This window comes from Prenolepis imparis, unplaced genomic scaffold (genome assembly GCF_030444845.1).
Source record: "Prenolepis imparis isolate NDT839.2.m4 unplaced genomic scaffold, iyPreImpa1.0 SCAF_6, whole genome shotgun sequence".
Lineage (NCBI taxonomy): Eukaryota > Metazoa > Arthropoda > Insecta > Hymenoptera > Formicidae > Prenolepis > Prenolepis imparis.
Genome location: NW_028141164.1, coordinates 9051810 through 9074149, shown reverse-complemented (window position 1 = coordinate 9074149; position 22340 = coordinate 9051810). Strand labels below are relative to the sequence as shown.

The 22340-nt window shown below is 31.2% G+C and overlaps 1 protein-coding gene across 1 annotated transcript in view; it reads left to right on the top strand.

Annotated features, from left to right (window-relative positions):
* LOC145937593 (uncharacterized) overlaps nucleotides 1-22340 on the top strand; it is a 227773-nt gene that overhangs the window by 177333 nt on the left and 28100 nt on the right. The window lies entirely within an intron of this gene.

The window sequence follows — 22340 nt, the reverse complement described above, 5'->3', positions numbered from 1 at the left end:
AGTTATTATCAATGGTCTGGACACGGTACAAACTTTATTTAAAAAGAAATGAGATATAAAGAGAAATTATCCTACATAGTAATATATTTAAAAAAAGATTGCGATATTTTTTGTTTCGCAAAAAATTTCTTTTCGGTTTTAATATCAAATTTTAATGTGACCGCGAATAAAAGAGAATTCTAAAATTTGATGAAAAATTTTTAATTAATTCGATGGTATTTATCTTTGTAGCTGTATTTACTGTTTATACAAAATAATTAGATCGAATAGCGCATATCTCTCTTTGAGTTACGTCATTAATTCGATGGCGTTTAAATGATGCATCAAAATTGAATTGTTTGCTAAAGCGGAAAAGAAATAAAGGCAAAAACAGAAGGTAGGACGGATGCGAACAAGAAACTCAAATAAAACAAGTGAGGTAAAGAGAAAAGATGCTGCGCGAAAGTACCATATAAAGGTGGTTCCCCGATCCGAATAACCGGATGTGTAGATGCCTGCCGAGAGAAAGGTGAAAACTCCCAAATTCGCGACTCGAGATGCGCTGAGAAAGCATGGTGTCGCAGAAATCGCGATTCGAGAACGATACAACACGAATCGGGAGACGGCGAACGACGATTTTGCCTGGTCAGAAATTCAAGGAGCCGCGGAGAATCTTTAATGTCGATTGTCGAGTCGGCAATTTCTCTATTGCAGAAATCGAAGAAATTGAGCTCGTATAAATACACAATTAACACGTTTGTAGTTTATACTGAATACGCTCGCGTTGATTGCAAAATATCAAATCTATTTAATTTTAAGATCAAAATTTCTAATTGTAATTATATTCCAATACATTCCTTAATTTCGTTTCTTTGCAATTGATTGTCAAGAATTAATTCTATCTTTATTATTTAAATTGTATAGAATCTCCGTCAAAATAAATCCTGCAGCATTAGAGAGAAGAAAATAAATTATACATCATTTATTTATTATTATTTATGACAATTGAATTATTAACGCCAGTTTAATGCTCATATGCCTCGAGATAATAGCTTCTATTAGTCTGCGTCGTTTGGCATAATTAACACTTTGAGTCCGGCAGACTACATTGCAAATCCCACCGGGGTGTTAATACGCTCTCCGGATTCAAAGTATTAATTAGTGTGTTGTATATTAATAATATATCTATAAATTATAAAGAAGAAATGCCAGAGGCAATACATTTTTTATCGTCGAGTTATTACTCTTGCTAACACAAAAATGCATCAATTAACATTTATTTCCAAACTAATAGTGATATTTCAAAATTCCTCAACAGTCCATCGATTTATTATCGTAATTATCAACTCAACAACACAACAGTTCCGTAAACAGTTTGAATGCAATATCAATATCAAGATAATAAACCCTCGATGACATATATGTCATAGATCTTTAAATAAAATACACACAAGATGAATCGTTATTATATATGTATCTTTCCCGATTTCTCGTTAGTATTTTATCCGCCAGATAATGTCCATCCGATATTGATGGATCGCGGTAAACTATCTCTTAAATCTTAGCAAATAGGTCAATCCAACGAATGTGTTTACTTGATAGCTTGCGGTACTTTTGAAAAACGCTGCAAGACAGAAAACGTTCACACTCGAACTGCAAAAGTTTTCGTCGAATGTACGCCGACATTCCCAAGCAGACCTCGCATTCGAAAGTCCTGATTGTAACTCCGGAGTTTCGTCCGCTACGCTAATACCGGGTGGTCGGATAAAAATTACAAAATTCAGCAAAATAGATTGCACATAACTTAGATTGTACATATTGTTGTATATGTATCACTTACGACTCGAGAAACAAAAAAAGATAAAAAAAGATATATGTAGCAAAAATATTAAAATTACTATATTTCGATCACATGAAACTATTATCTGTTAACCCGTTGTTTTAGCATATAATTAAAATATTGTTAAAAACATGATTCACATTACATATATATAAATACTAAAATTATCTATAATTTTTTCCTGGTTTTTTACAAAAAATTGTTCTTGACAAAAAATTAAATATGTTTAATTCTAAATTTTTATTTTGTCATCCGGTATACGAGTGCATGCGAAGTAGAGTCGAAGACGTTGAGAAACTTTGACGATAACACAGAACAATATGTGAGGAACGTCTTTTCGTGTTTTCAACAAATACCGACCCATAGCTGACCTCTCTCCGGCTTAGTCAAAGGTAAAAAAATTTGGAAAAAAAAAATTGGCCACTAAGAAACTATAGAGAAACCTTTTCATACTGTATCAAGTCGAATGCAGCAAAACCTGACGCGAATGTTGCATTTGTTTCTTGAACAAACTGCATTGTTTGCGCGAAAGCATCGCTGCGCAATTTGTTTGCCAACCGAGATAAAGAGTGCGCGAGTGTGTACGTTTTTATCCATTTCAACCGTTTGTTTTAATCTCGTAATGCGTGTTTTCGCACGACATACCGTCGAAATATCGTTTTCACGAAATGAACACTATCGACCATCTCGCAAATATTTTCCTTCCCGAAGTAGAAGCGTGCTACGCAAGGAAGATAGAGAGCTTTTAATGCTACAATATAGTTGTGTATTCTCCATTGCAATTTGCATTTTCCAAACATTTTCCATAAAAAAATTTTTGCGAGAAAATACAAACTAAATAAAATATAAATTATTTTATGTCAAAAAATATTACTATTTTCTTTTTAATCTAATTATAAGTATAATAATTATTATCAAATCAAATACACAAATCTTTTCTAAATATAATAATAAAAGTTTTGTATTTAATAACAAAATTCAATTTATTGCAATAATTTTATGATTTTATAAGATTTTATACAATTGCATTATTTAATATAATTGCATAATATAGAATCAAAAGTTTTTGTTACGATCTCGTAGAGATGGAATGTAATAATCCAAATATATTAATCTTTTCTGTTTTAACAATACCACAATACAATTCTTTGCAATTACGTAAAAAAGAAAACGTTGAAAAAGTCTAGCTTTATATCTAGAACGACTAGCATGATGCATGAAAAGTGTTGACTGCGAAAATAATTTTAATCCTTGAGGCAAATCTACGCGTCTGACCTATGATCTTCTATACTACTGAAATTCTCTTTAATCCATGATTCTCTCAAATCCGTGATGAAATCATACAATTATTCTAATCGTTCAATCAAAACAAACTCTATAATAATAAAAATTTTGTATTTAATAACAAAATTCAATTTATTGCAATAATTTTATGATTTTGTAAGATTTTATACATTTAATATAATTGCATAATATAGAATCAAAAATTTTTGTTACGATCTCGTAGAGATGGAATGTAATAATCCAAATAATCTTTTCTGTTTTAACAATACCACAATACAATTCTTTGCAATTACGTAAAAAAGAAAACGTTGAAAAAGTCTAGCTTTATATCTAGAACGACTAGCATGCTGCATGAAAAGTGTTGACTGCGAAAATAATTTTAATCCTTGAGGCAAATCTACGCGTCTGACCTATGATCTTCTATACTACTGAAATTCTCTTTAATCCATGATTCTCTCAAATCCGTGATGAAATCATACAATTATTCTAATCGTTCAATCAAAACAAACTCTATAATAATAAAAATTTTGTATTTAATAACAAAATTCAATTTATTGCAATAATTTTATGATTTTGTAAGATTTTATACATTTAATATAATTGCATAATATAGAATCAAAAATTTTTGTTACGATCTCGTAGAGATGGAATGTAATAATCCAAATAATCTTTTCTGTTTTAACAATACCACAATACAATTCTTTGCAATTACGTAAAAAAGAAAACGTTGAAAAAGTCTAGCTTTATATCTAGAACGACTAGCATGATGCATGAAAAGTTTTGACTGCGAAAATAATTTTAATCCTTGAGGCAAACCTATGCGTCTGACCTATGATCTTTTATACTACTGAAATTCTCTTTAATCCATGATTCTCTCAAATCCGTGATGAAATCATACAATTATTCTAATCGTTCAATCAAAACAAACTCTATAATAATAAAAATTTTGTATTTAATAACAAAATTCAATTTATTGCAATAATTTTATGATTTTGTAAGATTTTATACATTTAATATAATTGCATAATATAGAATCAAAAATTTTTGTTACGATCTCGTAGAGATGGAATGTAATAATCCAAATAATCTTTTCTGTTTTAACAATACCACAATACAATTCTTTGCAATTACGTAAAAAAGAAAACGTTGAAAAAGTCTAGCTTTATATCTAGAACGACTAGCATGATGCATGAAAAGTTTTGACTGCGAAAATAATTTTAATCCTTGAGGCAAACCTATGCGTCTGACCTATGATCTTTTATACTACTGAAATTCTCTTTAATCCATGATTCTCTCAAATCCGTGATGAAATCATACAATTATTCTAATCGTTCAATCAATACAAACTCTATAATAATAAAAATTTTGTATTTAATAACAAAATTCAATTTATTGCAATAATTTTATGATTTTGTAAGATTTTATACATTTAATATAATTGCATAATATAGAATCAAAAATTTTTGTTACGATCTCGTAGAGATGGAATGTAATAATCCAAATAATCTTTTCTGTTTTAACAATACCACAATACAATTCTTTGCAATTACGTAAAAAAGAAAACGTTGAAAAAGTCTAGCTTTATATCTAGAACGACTAGCATGATGCATGAAAAGTTTTGACTGCGAAAATAATTTTAATCCTTGAGGCAAACCTATGCGTCTGACCTATGATCTTTTATACTACTGAAATTCTCTTTAATCCATGATTCTCTCAAATCCGTGATGAAATCATATAATTATTCTAATCGTTCAATCAAAACAAACTCTATAATAATAAAAATTTTGTATTTAATAACAAAATTCAATTTATTGCAATAATTTTATGATTTTGTAAGATTTTATACATTTAATATAATTGCATAATATAGAATCAAAAATTTTTGTTACGATCTCGTAGAGATGGAATGTAATAATCCAAATAATCTTTTCTGTTTTAACAATACCACAATACAATTCTTTGCAATTACGTAAAAAAGAAAACGTTGAAAAAGTCTAGCTTTATATCTAGAACGACTAGCTTGATGCATGAAAAGTTTTGACTGCGAAAATAATTTTAATCCTTGAGGCAAACCTATGCGTCTGACCTATGATCTTTTATACTACTGAAATTCTCTTTAATCCATGATTCTCTCAAATCCGTGATGAAATCATACAATTATTCTAATCGTTCAATCAATACAAACTCTATAATAATAAAAATTTTGTATTTAATAACAAAATTCAATTTATTGCAATAATTTTATGATTTTGTAAGATTTTATACATTTAATATAATTGCATAATATAGAATCAAAAATTTTTGTTACGATCTCGTAAAGATGGAATGTAATAATCCAAATAATCTTTTCTGTTTTAACAATACCACAATACAATTCTTTGCAATTACGTAAAAAAGAAAACGTTGAAAAAGTCTAGCTTTATATCTAGAACGACTAGCATGATGCATGAAAAGTTTTGACTGCGAAAATAATTTTAATCCTTGAGGCAAACCTATGCGTCTGACCTATGATCTTTTATACTACTGAAATTCTCTTTAATCCATGATTCTCTCAAATCCGTGATGAAATCATACAATTATTCTAATCGTTCAATCAAAACAAACTCTATAATTACTTTTATCGTTTCGCACAATCCTTTTACAAATGCACAAACGATTTTTTTAACCAATAAAATGTCGAGCTCTGGACCCTATTATTATCTCCGCTGTTCTCGAAGCCGCTCGTTCTCGGCGACAATATAATTACAACATCCCACGCGACCTATGTAGGTATGTAATTAACCTGCAACCGACCGTTTCTCGCGAAATGGAAGAAATTTAAATACCAATAACCCAGAACGCATAGTCGGTCTCTTGGAGGACGCGCGCAGAACAATTCTCAACGATCTAACGAGAGTGCCAGATGCTCCGGAAAACTTCATCAGGGCCGTTCTAGAAACGCCACTTTATTTTCCTTCTTTTTCCGCTCGACTTTTCTTTGTCGTATTTCGTTATCGTTATTTAATCCCAGAATGATGAGGGGAGTGTTTCGGAATATCAGTTTTGATAATCATGGATAAATTTCTGGCGCGCTTAAAATATCGCGATAAAAACCAATATTTTCACAGACCTATTGTATGTCATAATCATGTCTCATATCCGAACGCGTGTGTTTATATTGTTCTGTATTTACAGGGAACAGTGAATTAATCTACAGACCAGTGAAATAATAATCAATATATTAGTAGGGGAATTAATTAACATTAACAGAGAAATTACGATCACTCGTTGTTGTCGCAGAATATATTACGATAAATCATCATTATTAATTAAATCAGATTTAATTAATTGTCGTTCACTTCGATGGATCGCTTGTATCGCACGATTTTTACATGAAGATAGTGGAAGAGTGCGAGAAAAGTAGGACGCTCCCTTATCTGCTTTTAATCTATGATTGAACGCGGCTGTAGACACATTTTTTCGAATTTCCGAGTGAGCTGAATACAACGTGCGCGTATTATCTGCATATGTATCGCGGTTATCGCGTGTACGAGTTTTGTTTTATAGAAATTATTTTTAGCGTTAAAAAAGAATATATGATGCACACATACATATACACACAAACTGTGCAAAGGGTCGAAATTTTAAAACCCGCTGCAATATCGTTAGTTAAATACAAAAATCATCCAGTTCGCAATTTTGCAATAATTATTTAAATTGACAGAAAGATCTTTGTTTTTTTTTTTGTTTAGATCTTTTAGTACGAATAAAGCATCTGTGATTTTAATAAATGATATTTCGCGATCTAAAAAATAAATGTATGAATATGGTAGTACGAGTACATATTTAACATATATGATATTTTAAATGAAAAACTGCTGTAGGTCTATATATATACATATGTTATTTCGATTTTTTATGATGGAAGTCTAACTTAACAAAGGTAAATTTTGAAGCTTCAAAAATATTTACTAGCCGATTATTGAGTTACAGTATTTATTTAGTAATCGCATTTAAAAAATTTGCACTATTTGTTAATTAATTCTTACATTTGTAAATCTGCTAGCACACTGATATATGTTTCCTTCCTAATTGAATTGAATAAATTTTAATTATTTATATATTGTGTCTGCATAATAAGTATTCAAAAAATTTCGAACTACTGATCATAATTGAGAACAGAAATAACTCTATTAGCGTTTTAAAGTTTAAATCATATTTCTGTGTATCCATTGAATCAAATATTTATTCATTCTATACGATTAATCACGTGTACGATAAAAATAGCTTGAATAAAAATAGATTTTTTAAATATTTCTCGTATACGGAGTTATCTAATTTTTATTATATTATTCGTGCTGTACTTATATACTCTAAATTTTAAGTACGCCTATCATTTTCTTAATTCTACCAAAATGTCTCAAGAAAGATATAGATTAGATATAGATTATAGAGAGAAATATTGTCAATGGCAATACTTTCAAAATTATTCTATAGTTTGACACGCATATAAGAGAAGTCGACGCGACATTATTCGCAGTCATCGATTCCTCTCACGAGGCCGAGAAAATGAGAAATTGAAAAGATAGGTCAATGATATGCGTTCCTGTCGCATGCTTTCGACAGGAACTATTTCCCAGTTTCCCTTCCCGTTCCTCTTTTCTGCGCATCCTAGACCTATCGCTCTATTGCACTGCTTCCATTTATTTCTCGCTATTCGAGAACGAAAGAAGGTGTTACGTTTATTATTTAACTGATAGTAATATACAAAATGTTACTAAAATTCTTGAACAAATTCCTACATTTTAATAATTTTACGATTAATTGATATTTGAATATTGTTATAATTATTATTTTTGCTAAAATAAAATAAGCTACATATTATTATTGCACTGATTTAATAATATTCCTACAAAGTTAAAATCCAAACGTTTTACCATCCTGTATATCTTTGTCGTTGTGATTTATAAAAGAAAATGAGATCGATCTTGCAAAGTTTTGCGATGCTGAAAGTCGGCTGCGATCAGCGAAGCGTAATAATTGCATCGAGATTGGCACAAATGCAGATGCAAGCAATCATAATGTAATGCGGAAATTTGTTAGATATTAAGAATTTATTTTTCAATAAGATCGAAAGAATAATATACCACGACCGCAAAATGCAAAATCCGGCTGAAGAATCTCGCGATCTGTCGAACTGCGAAATGAGACGAAAATCCGCGCCGCTTCGAGTTCTAAAATAAAGAATTCGAGAGATTGGCTGACAGCTGTCGTATGGAATAAGACTTCTATTTTTAACCATCATCTGGAATATGAAAATTTTTCACTCATATTTCCTTATTTTGTTAAATTAATATGATTAAAATTTTCACACTGCTGTACAGTCTCTCAATTTTTGATATATTAAATATATATATTTAATATATTTAATACTTGTCTAAAATTCTGTATTATAAGAGAGTAGCGTAAGATTAAATAAAAATATTTTTTAAATTTAAGTACATTACATCTTTAATTTCCTATCTCGCTTTCAATTTAAAAGCAATATAATTTAAATAACTTTTTTATATAAAAAAAAATTATATATTTTTATTAATTATTTACGCATGGCTATATTAATAAGTAATAAGTAATAAGTTAATAAGTCTTCTTCGAGTGTTACACAATTTCATGACATAAAAATGCCAGGCTAATGTAATTAATATTATAGTAAAATATAAAAGAATAAAACCTAACACATATATCACAAATGGCACGATTAAATTCATTTTCCCTTATAAATCTTTCAATTTTAATGAATACTTTAGATGGGATCATTAGAGACTGCGGTACCGAGAGACTTAACAAAATTTATGATATCCGCTGAGGGTTGGAGGAAGACGAGGGTACATACAAAGGGAATGCAAAGAAATCGGAAGTCCGAAACGAACAGCGTTTCCCTTTCGCGAGAGCCGCGTTGCTCTTGGCGAGATGAAACCTATTGCAAAGGCAATTCGGTGCATTCACGGTCGCTTCCACCGCTAGTTAACCATTGTAACATCCGCGCGCGGGGAATACGTTGTTAAAGTCCACTCTTCCCTTCCCTCCCCGCGACCGCATCCACACGAACATTCAATCCGCACGCGAAACTTTTCGCGTACCGACCGATCGGATCCTCGAATTGCGTAATTCAATTGAAACTGCAGTCGCGCGATCGAACTGCGGCCGCGTAGTCGGTTGTTATCGATTAAAACTGCGAGAAGGAAGAAGAGAGAATATGAATGGAGGATGATGTAACGAGAAAATCGTAACGAAAAATTTTTGCCGTTTTAATATCACCTTCGGATAAAACTTGTACCAGTACAAATAAAAAAAGATTCGAGGAATCGTTTCCCATATGGAATCGAAATTTCGCATAAGATAATGTTCTTCATCTTGCAATGCGAACTGTCATCGTGACGGAAGATCGATATCGAAGACGAAACGTTAATCAAACCGTGATATAGAATTTTTGTTTCTCGCTGGGATATTCGTTTTACTATTACGTGCTTCTCCTGCGTTTTCTGTCTCTACAAACAATGCAAAATCAGATATATATGAAAAAGAAATGTTTGTCATAGCGTGATGCAACGCAATGCAGATAAACTCGAAAAAAATTGCATTAACGATATCTCGGAAATTCTATACTTCATCTCAAATGTTAAAAACTAAATTTTAAATGATAAAAAACCATTTTTGCTTGGAGAGATCTTTTTATATAGACTGCATTTCCATACTGTGGATTCTTTAAAAACTTTTGCGATGAATTCTTTAAGTATACTTGGTACCCTCTGTGTGTGTGTGTGTGTGTGTGTGTGTGTGTGTGTGTGTGTGTGTGTGTGCGTGCGCATGTGTCTAAAAAAGATAACAAAAGAAGAACAAAAAATTAACGAAAAATTTTAAAAAGAAAAGAGATGATCGCGCGCGGAAACGCGTGCTGTAATTGGCTTATTTTTGATACTGCTGATTTAGCTTACATTACTAATTGTAAGCTGAATTACTATATTTTATCGAAATGTATGCATCAATGCCTTCCGAGTGAAAATAATGTCGCAGTAACAATATATAAATTTCCATTCTATATTTTACTAGCGAAATTATTCTAGTGTCACGAATAAATCCTGCGCAGTGAAAATCTACGAACGCAACAAAGCTCCGAATATTATTAACGCCAGGATAACACGAATATCCGTGTAAATACGCCTGTAAAACGAGCGTAAATAGACTTTGCGATCCCGACAGTATAATATGCCCTTACGTAGCGGATACATAAAACCCCGCATAATTATGACCAGCGAGATCCAAGTATGTGTGTGCCATCAAAAAATAATAATAAAATTTTATGTACAATATAGCTTTCACATTCTTTGCGTTTCCACCTCCGCCTTCACGATAAACGTCACAATATGTTTTTACGTTCTAATATTAAGCGATTAAAAGTTATAATTAAAATATAAAGAATTTGTTACGTAAGCTTGATTGCGCAGAGCATAAAATCTTCGACACAAACATTTTTACTAGCATAATAATTTTTAAAAATATACAAAAGTCTAGAAATATATATAATTTGTAGAAAGCCTTTAATATATGTTTGAAGAATATATATTATATATATTATTATACAGTATGTATAAAAAAATTATTTTTTAAATTATTCTGTAAATAATTCTGGAAATAATTTTAATTCACACACACACACACACACACACACACACACACACACACACACACACATAGTAGAATTTTTTAGGAGTCACTTTTTGCAGTAAGATTAATTTAAAAAAATATATATATAATTATTTCTCTAATGTTTTCAATACGTTTAAAAATTAGGTATACTATGTGTGTAAAATGATTATTATAAAAATAATTTCATTAAAATTTAATTTATATTGAAAATCTTATCCCAGAAATTAGACATTGGCCATTTTAATAGATTAAATCGAAATATCACGTCTGCGCAAATTTCTTGATTAGTCCGATCGCGTCGACATCGATCGTGCTTCTTTGAATCGTGTTCGGATAAATATGAATTTTTTAAACGAAATGGGTAATTATGGATCCGTATTCTCAACGTGGCGTGCGCGACCAACTTCGAAATCGCACGAAATACTCGTATCGTTCGTCTCGAACGCGTCGATCGCGTGATGAAAAAACGAACGAACGATCGTTCACTTTTGTGTCGCTCGATTTAACTACATCTAGCTGACTCTCCGATTCTACAGAATGCAGTAATACTTGTGTTATCGCGTTTCTACATGCACTCGTTGAATATTTCGTGACTAAAGAAAATTTCCAAAAGTTGAGTGATCAAAATTCTGCCACCATTTCATTGATGCGTTTCATTTGAAATATGATTTTTAATATAATATTTACTATACTGCTAGTTCAAAATCAAATTGCTTTAAATCAAAATTTATCATTTTTCAAACTTTAATACTAATTATTGTTCTGCATATTATTTCTTTACATTCACGTTCGTCTATTTTCTTAAAGATATATTATCCCTCGCTTTCGTATTAATTAATTTTTTTCATGTCCACTGAAATCGAATCCAGCAGTATCGGTTTGTTCAATGCGTAGTCTGATAATGCATAACGGAATAAAGTGCAATCCCATCGGAATGTCCGATCACTTCATAATATAATCCAAATTCCTGCATCAGCATCTCGGATGTAACACCTACACGTTATCCCCTCATAATGTTCGCAGATTTGTCTTCGTTATCGCAAGCACCATCCATCAACAAAGACATTTGCACGAGTTCGTTGCCCGATAAATGTGGTGAACGATACGCGCGATAGTTATCTACGAGTATCGATTGCGCGCTTTGGAGTTGCTCACGGAGTGCAGAGGGCTCGTTGATGAGAATACATTGATTTTACGCAAAGCCTATTTGAATCTCGTAAATTTTTTAGACCGACCAATTTGAAATGAATTACGTAATCAAGAATAATTTAAACTGAGGAATAAACACAGAAATACGAACAGCTACGGAAATGTAATTATGTTAATGGTCACGCTGTATGTCGATTTTAAAAGCTATAATTCTACTCTATACAATTATCGATTTAATGAAGTACTTACAACACGTGACAAATAAAATATGATGTTTGGACACATAGACACATACATAAAATACAGAGATATCTTATTTAGCATTAATAATTGTATAAACGAAGCGAAATCAAAAACCTTCACTAAATGCTGCTTGTTAATTGTCAAAATATATAATGTACGTACTTGATGGCAATAAAATTTGGAAAAAACAGATCTCTTATCTCTTATCAAATAACAGTAAAATCTTATAAATCATATCCACAATTTTATGTGTCACAGTTTATGTAACATTCAAAAAATTTTTAAAAAATTTTGAAACTATGTCATATTTTGAAACTATGTCATATTTACATATTTTTAAAAATTCAGAACTATTTGTGTTTATATAGAAGATAAAAAATGTAATAATATAATTTAATGTAAATTACAAAAAAAATAATATAAATATGTCCTGTTTAAATAAATTACAAAATACACAGAATGTTAGCTATTTACTGAAGCAAACTGAAATCTTAAAATTTGTAAAAGGTTTTAATGAGTTTATAATTAGTGCAAAGTAAATTGCAGATGTAAATAGCAGAAACTCTCGAAAAAGACACGCTCTCGAGAATAAATATCAAATACTAACATATTAGAAAACGTTTTTCCCTTCAAAGTCGGTTGAGAGGCGAAATAATCGCACGATGTAGTTCACGCGTAGGAGTACAACGTACTGTGTGCACACACTAAAAAGGGAACCCTCTCGGAGTATCGAAAAGCGACGTAATATCGCGCTGCTCTGCACTCGTATGCATGTATGAGTATGGGAGTGTGTGTGTACATTACTTTGGGGGCGAGCAGCCGGAAACGGTGAGTATCGCACGTGCACCTGTATAATCCGCAATATCCCTCGTGTGATATCACCGTCGACAGTCTCGTGTCCATTTACCTATCTGCCCACGCGCGGATACGGGATTCGCTAGTTGGCGTAATACTTTTTTCTCCGTACCTTACGAACCCCCAGTTTAAACCAAAACGCGACTTTTTTCCGTCTGAATTGTCTCGTGTGTTGCTTTTCGCAAAATAAAAATGTTGTACTTTTAAATTTCAAGAGATTTCTTTTTTTTGGCGTATCTTGCAACGAAACACAGCAGCACACATATACTAAAAGAAATTTTAAAAATTAAATTAAAAAAATTTTTTTATTTGTTCCTCAAAATTGAACAAATATGTTCACGGAACACAAAAAAGTTCTCTTCTTTTTTATTGTGAAAATTGATATCAATTATCACAGATATTGACAAAAACTATTTATTAATCAAATATTAATCAATTAATATCTTGCTTTTGATTGCATACCAATATTTTTTGTTATCTCTTTTATTTTCTATATAGTTGCTATAAACTTGATGAGACAAAATGTTACAAAATATCTCGACAGGTAAATTATTTTGAAGTATTTGTAGAGTATAGAATAATCCCAATAAATTGATCACATGAAATATAAATCTTATATATCGAAGGGAGAAATTAATATGACTTGTTTATTGAGAAGCTGGAGCATTATCTCTAAACTCTCATCAAATTGATTCAAAGGAAATGGGGATATGAAAAATAGCCCCTTTATGCTACGATTTCACATGCACGTTTTTCATTTTAAAAAATCGTTATATAAATGCAAACATGGTCGCTGATGTAATGTGCTGATGTTTCTGCATCGATCAAAATTGAATTATTAAAGACGCCAAGTTGTGAAAATATACGCAAATATTTTTATTCCAATGCGCAGTGTCGCATACTTGTTGACAAAACGAATAATTTGAGGCAATTAATATTTAAAATGGTAGACAATTTAGAGAAACGTGTGATAAATCGTGTGAAATGTAAACCAAGTTAATAAACTAAATAACTAAAATATATATTTACGAGAGTTATAACGCGGACGGTTAAAGTCACGCGATAGCGCCCTGGCAATTCGCATATAACTTTTGATCTATTAAATGCTTTACGGTAGTTTAGTAGTTTAGTAGTGTAAAGATATATAGTCGTGTATATCGAGCTGCCATATCTTGAGATATGTAGTCAGTTTGACGGATCTATAATCCTTCGCCCCGTCTCTCTCTCTGTAACATCTTAATATATATCTGAATATTCAAATAACCGAATGTCCCAAATTATAATATATCTATACACCGAATAATCTAAAGATACTATGAGATGTATGCATCACATAGATATATAGTGATTAAAATATTTTTGAATTGCTATTTTTGCTAAAATACTAAATTATATATATATTAATGCATTCACTCGTAACCTAAATTTTGTGCTTTTAATATTGATCTCTCGCTAAAAAGATATTAAGATGTTTATATAAAAATTTCACAATAGCTATAAAAATATCTTCCTAAAAAATTAATTTTTTCTCTGACTGAGTTATTTAAATATTCACTTTATAATTTAACTTAATGCGGATTTATTCAAAAATATCTTGACTTTTATTGATACATTAATTAAAATTAATAGGCAGCAATTCCTTATTTATCAATTTTTTAGACATCATGATCGATTCGACACTCGAATTTCGCGATCAAAATAATATGCCGTTTCGCTGAAGAGTTAATTGAGATAATTTTAAGCAAGGATTAAGCGCGAAGCGGAAGAAGACGAAATCGATTAATAGGATCGATATAAAAGTTTGTTCCAACTCTTGTCTCACAATCGGAGCATATTCGGATATCAAATTACTCAAATTCATTTAGACACAATTCATTATGATATGTAACAGCTTATAAATGTTATGATATCATAGAAATCATGCTCAATGCGAGATATATTCAAGTCAATAATTATTCTGAAGGAAACAATTACTATCCATAAATATCACATAATAAATTTAAAATTTGTTTAAATAATAAAAAATAAAATAACATTAAAATTCTCCAATTTCCCTATATATCGCTAGATCCTTATTTCAAATAAATTTCCTATTTCCAATTACTTGAAAAGTTATAAGTGTTTTAATGTTTTCATTGCGGAAAACTGGATTTCAAATTGAATAAAGAATTCAATATTTAATGTAATGAATTCGATGATTCTGGGACACCCTATACAGCAAGAACTTTGGTACCTTCGTGGGATGCATCGTCATTTCTTCCCTCGAGCGAAGTTAATAACTCGATTAATCGATGGCGAGTATGCACAGCGTGGGTTGCGCGTTTGCAAACGCGAACTGCCGATTTGTCGATCGGAGACCAAACCGAATACTCAATTAGATTCGAGTAGTTTTCCAATAGTTCTGACTTCCGAATAGAGGACTGGCCCGCCCTATTTGAGTCCCCTTCGGACCGTCTGAATAGATCAAACTATTTCGAGTAGGCGTGTTGATCGAGCCGCATTCAAATATTCCTAGTCCCATCAACGTAAAACAAATGCATAATCTACCTATATCTAGCTGGTATATTGCGGGCAAAATTTACGCACAGAGATGTACATCGTAATTTTAAAATAAATTACATACGCAGATGTTTACCAAAATGTATGAAAGCTTTACCGTCGAGGAGAAGCGAGTTAATTTCGCAACACTGATCGCTTTTTCGCAGGATCGACTCGCAAAATAAGCCGCACGTATCCCGCAAATAATTCGGTTGTTTTCAAGCGTACGCGATGAAATGAAATATCGTAAAGTGAATACAAAAAGCCGCGCGGTATTTCGTCGACTGTAATTTTCTCGGCTGAAAGCTCAGGAAGAATCTCGATTTCGCTGTCTATAATTTGAACCTATTTGGGAGCACCGAAGCGGCGAACAGATACGCACGCGATGAACGCGGGGTTTGTTGCAAACGTTATCATCGCAGTATCGCGCAATGACGCTCCAAAAAATCCGTTAACTTTAATAGAGGCGAGTATTCGGATATCACGTGTTACACGTGACAGTATTTTACGTCAGCGCGCGCACGCAATTTAATTACAACGTTGGATTATTAATATTTTATCTGCGCGAAGAAACTTTCTCGAAATTACCGACAAGCCAGATAAAAATACAGTAAAATATTGGACATATTCTGCCCAGATTTATTATTTCCTCGTATTAACTTAAAAAAAAAAATAAATAAATGTTATTGTAATAATAAATTAACTATCTCGAGAAGGCTTAATGCATATTGTTCGTTAGAATTTCTACTTGCGCCTGCCGCAAATGTTTCGATCCTTGTTGGACCGATATATGTGCGGCGACGATATCGCAGTTGAAGGTTTAAATTGCAAAAGCGCGGATAACCACGACGTTAATTCACTCGAACGAGTTGTTTTTATGTAGGTGAGCGACCGCAATCTTCCATTCGCGGCCCGTAATTGGTAATTTTCGAGAAACAACGCGTTATAGATGCAAGAATGTAATCGCGATGGGGTGAGGTGTGCGCACAAAGGCTTCCGTGGTATGCGAGCTAGCAAACAACTGCAATTTTCCCCTCTCGAAAGCTCGCGCGCGTTGCAGCTCGCAGTTCGTAAATATTTACGACGGAGAAACAGTATACATTCAAACATGAAATTAATAAAATTTATTCTCTTCGACAACGATGAATCCTGTTTTTTTTTTTCTTATCTTTTTCTTATCATTTGTTTATCTTTAATGCGTCTCCTCCTATATCAAAAGACAATTTACGGATGTAAGCATATTACACATGTTGTATTCATATAGTTGAAAACTAATCTTTCGATATTACAATATATATACGAGCACACAAAGGCTTTCCTATGGTATTTCGACGTAATTTCCTGCACTAGAAAATCGTTCACGATTTTCTCATGATTCACGAAAATCATTATTGGAAAACTAAAATTATCCGATATAAACGCAGCACACATAAGAAATATTTGCAACATCCAAAAATCTTTTATTATATGTAGAAGCACTTCATACTTTGCATTATAAACATTTCTATTATAACAGAAAGAAAAAACTTTGTCTTTATAAGTATTTTAAAGTCTCATAACACGTGAAAGTTATGTGACATATAATAAAAACATATATAAAAAATATACATAAATTAAATGCTTTTTAAAAGCAGATTATCTTAAATTCCCGAAAATCAATATGCCTATCTCCACGCACACAAGTTCCGACAGTGCAAGATTAACAGTTTCACTCGTAACTTTACTATTTTCTATGTATACGATGAGAAGGGCGAATACTTGGGAGATCAAGAAGCGATAAGCATCTACCGAAAAGCTGGGTGCGATAAATGCGAACCGGAAAGGGCGGCGGATAATTAGAAAGATTATCTCGGGTAAAGATCCTACCTTATTCGCATTAATTATTTCTCTCTCTCTCTTTCTCTCTCCTTTGGAACGAACAAAATCTGATTAAGACGGCCAACCTCGGCTCTCCGGACACGAACTAACGAAAAATGGCGTAAATGGAGAAACAGATAGAGAAAAAGAGAGACAGAGCTGTTGTTAAAGAGTAGTGCAAATTGAAATGGAAGAGAAAAGAATCGCAGTTGAAAGAGCGAAAAGTAGCAATACCGAGGAAAGAAGAAATAGCGACAGAAGAGTAAAGTGACTGTCGAGAAAGAAAAGGAGTGGTGCAGAGAAATACGGAATTTACTGTAGAAATAGATGCACCCACACACTTCCTTGCGCAAAATTCTTGAATTCCATGCGTAACGGATCTTGTACTATACCATCTCAACCTGCGCAATAAATTTTATTTACAAGATAAATACATCGCCTAATATACATCATGCTACTCCAAAAAACGTAATAATTTAAATTAGAGATTAAGATCAAGTCTTGCACGCGTGGAAAAAGAAAAGGTAGCTAAAATTCTTTTTTTTTTTTTAATATATTATATTCAAGAACTAGAAAGTTTTTTAATTCAACGTAACATTTTTTAATAAATATGTGTATTATTGAGATTTAATCGATTATTCCCTGTACTTTATTGAGATTTCAATAAATATTGTTATTAATATTACTAATAACACTGATATCGATATTAATAATAAATATTATATTAATAGATATTTAATCATAATATTACGTTATTATTTATAAGGCTATAATTTAAAATTATTTAATTATACATATTAACTACACATATTTTATAATATTCATTTATAAATTATTCACAATTATGTTTCATTATGTTTCAATGCAATGCCATAGAAATTTCTCTGGTAGGTAGAAGAAATTTTCTTATTTTGTTTGAAGCTAAAAAAAGAGACTCTCCCTTTTCCATGTTTTAAAAATAAATTATAAATCTACTTTATAAGCGTTGTATTTGTTTTGCAATGCAGCTATGCAAAATAACTAACTCTATAAATTATTATTATATGTATATGCACACATCACCGATAAATTTTGCTATTCTTTTTATAATTAATTATTAATTCACATTTAATTATTAATTGTCAGTTCAGCATATAGTGTATTTAAAATATAGTAAATAATTTTTATATTATTCTTATTATATTTACAGAAAATAAAATAATCTAAATACGAATATTTTTAATATTATAATGAATAGGTCGGAGAGCCGAGCTTGACAATAGATTTACGAACAATGCACAATACACAAATATTTTTTCTATTGAAAGCTTTCGAAAAATACTGTGAAAAAAATGAGAAACGTGCTTCAAACCATTTTCTCTGAATCTTTAGAACACAGTCGGTCACGGCCATATAATTGGTTAACATCCGCGCGGCAGTCTGTTAATTTCTATCTGTCCCTCACTGAAACCGCGAGGTAATGGAAACTGTAATTCCCGACCTGTTTCAACGATCACGTACGATGTCGTCGTGACGACATTAGAATCTGGTAAAAGAGCAACTTCATGCACTGCATCCATTCTCTGACCTAAATCTCTGAAATACGATTCGCTTTTCTAGATAGTCATCATCGTTTCAACCTTTCGACGGAATTATCGAGTTTTAAGAAAATTTTAACACTTAAGAGTATTGACGCGAAAAATTGATAACACATACACACAGATTTCCACATAAAATTTGCATAAAATTTAAACACATAATATTATTACACAAACTCTTTTATAAACTATGTAAAATATTTTTAAATGTTATGTAAATATATTGAAATAAGAAAATTATATGTATGGTTTTTACAGTATAAATCAACATAATAAATGTAAAATACAAAATCTAGCTTTTTCCAACACTAATAATACAAAAGTAAAGATGATTTATAAAACTTTTTACCAAATATACATTATATGAATACATTATATCTTAAACAGAGTGATATAACAAAAATAATAGAAAAAATTATTTTCTTATTAATTGCCGGCACATTTATCAAAAATAAAAATAGAAAGACATTACGTATAAAGCAAAGTAGTATAAGACTGTGTTAGATCAGACTACTGCCATCTGAATTTATCACGAAGAACCGTGAAGAACCGCAAGAAACCGCAAAGATAGCAATTATCTTGCTTGCATATCGACTTACAGCGATGTAAAATTGTAAAGACAAATGATGCTTTGTATATATTACATTAAACATATCATAAAAGTTTCAACGTATAGAGAAATTAATTCTGTATACATATAAAACGTAGAAACATAAGATAGACTTCTCTCACAGATGCAAATTGTATATTATACTGCAGGACTAGTAAAAATTTAATATTTTATTTGTGTAATATAATTTTACTTTATAAAAATGTCAATAAAAAATATAAAATAAAAATTAAATTTGAATTAAAAATAAATTTCTATAATTTGCCATAAATACATATGTATTTAAACAATAAATAACATAAAGTTACGAAACTCATACGTATGTATATACATACGAGTATATATGTGTATGTGTGTGTATGTCTATAAAACTGTAATGTAATAATTGTAAAAGCAGATTTATTTACTGCGGAATGCTAACCATTATTTTGGAGCATCGTTGCTCTTCAGCAAGTCACGTTCTACGCTTTCGAAACTGGCACGATCGAAAATCGTTTCGCGATTTCGAACCATATGATATCGGCGACAAAAGCGATTTGAATCCCTTACGCCTTTACGGATTTTATTCGCACGAGCGACACGCGCTTATCCCTATTTCTCCAGTTTTCATCTCGCGAAGAAGCAATCTTGGCAGTCACGTCGCCCGTTATTCGATCTCGGCCGAACCGAAGTCGAAGCACGGAACCCCGGAACCTTTGTCGATCGACTCCACTTGGGGCGATCGAAATTACCGAAACTGGGCCATTCGCGAGCCATTATTGGCACATCAAATAGGTAATTCAGAGGTATCGAATCATAATTGCAAAATATAGCAACTAGTGAAAAATCCTCATTATATGAAATACATTCATTTCTATTATAAATAACTAGTAAATTCATTATTCATTCTTTATCTTTCATTGTGAATTTTAAACTTAGATAGGAATCTGATATAAAAAACTCAACAAATAATGTGTATTTATTAATCATATCCTATAGTGTGAAGCTAATATATTATTTCGTGAAACATAAATAGTTAGTACTGACTTTATTTTTAATAGTTCTAGAATTTTTGATAGTTTAAACAAGTAGTTCTGACAATTAAACCAAAGAAAATGCCTAAAGATAAACTGATATGCCAACTTCATGCACATATCACTTTGTCCTACGACATTTTTCTTATCAATAATTATTCAAATTTAAAAGATTTACAGTTCTACAAAAGTTCTAAGAAGAGTTAAAAACGAATTTCTTGGATAAAATCATTGTTTAAAAAATTTTATAATTATTTCCATCATCAGAACTCTTTGGAAAGCATTGTATATGCTCAGAATCAGAATTATTTCGTAATAAGCAGAATTCTCAAAAATCGAGCGACGTTTTATGTTCAAGTAAGAAATTTTCTGGTGTTTATATAGTTTTAATTAATATTTTTTTATTTTTAGAAGGCAGAACTCTTCTTAAAATTCTTGTAGAACTATAAATCTTTTAAATTTGAACAATTATTGATAAGGAAAATGATAAGGACAAATTGATATGCTGCGTGAAGTTGGCATATCAATTTATCCTTAGGTTTTTTCTTTGATTTAATCGCCAGAACTATTTGTTTAAACTATCAAAAATTCTAGAACTATTAAAAATAAAGCCAGAACTCTTAATTATTTATGAGTTTCCACGAAATAAGACGCTTCACACACACCTATTTTACCGCTATAGAAATATATAAAATAAACAATTTCTCACTCACCGATATGTGCAATAACAGAGTTGTAGTACACAGCACATTGATCTGAAAACAAAATATTCAAATTATGTATATACATGTGTGTGTATATATATATATATATATATATATATATATATAGGGTGTTTTGAAAGTCTGAAAACAATCAAATATTTCATAAACAATGCAGTTTATAAAAAAATATTTTTATTTTGCATACCTCACAGTTGCTCCACTATCGCCCGATGCCTCCCTGGGCCTCCTCCTCCTCTCTTGGTCCTTCGTAGCACTCACGATACTCGCAAAAACACGAATTAATTACGATCGCCCGACACTTTACACGGCACTCCCGACACGCGAAACTTTACACGGCACTCCCGACATGCGAAACTTTACACGGCACTCCCGACGCGCGACACTTTACACGGCATTCCCGACACGACGCGTGAATCGCACTGTGTACCGCAATGCTACCTGTAACAAATAAAATATATAGAATTAGTATAATTCTCGAAATTCTCGAATAAGCTTTAAAATAAGTATAATTCTCGAAAATCGACTGGTGTCTTATCTCAATATCTATAGATATAGGTATCCGGTTGTCTTTATTTTAGCTTAATTAATTTTTTTTTTTTTTTTTGCTTTTAGAAGGCAGAATTCTTTTTATAACTCGTGTAGAACTATAAATTTTTTAAATCCTGATAATTACTGATAAGGAAAATGCCGTAGGACAAAGTGATATGCTACGTGAAATTGGCATATCAATTTGTCCTTAGGCATTTTCTTTGGTTTAATCGCTAGAACTATTTGTTTAAGTTTAAATCATCAAGCATTCTAGAACTATTGAAAATAAAGCCAGAACTCTCAATTATTTATGATCTTTCATTAAATAATATGCTAGCTTTACACACACTATCCTAAAACATCTTTTTAAAAAAAGACGTGATATTTTTTAACAAAAAATATCTACAATTATTTTACAAAATAAATTAATTATATTTTTTTTTAAATACGTTGTAT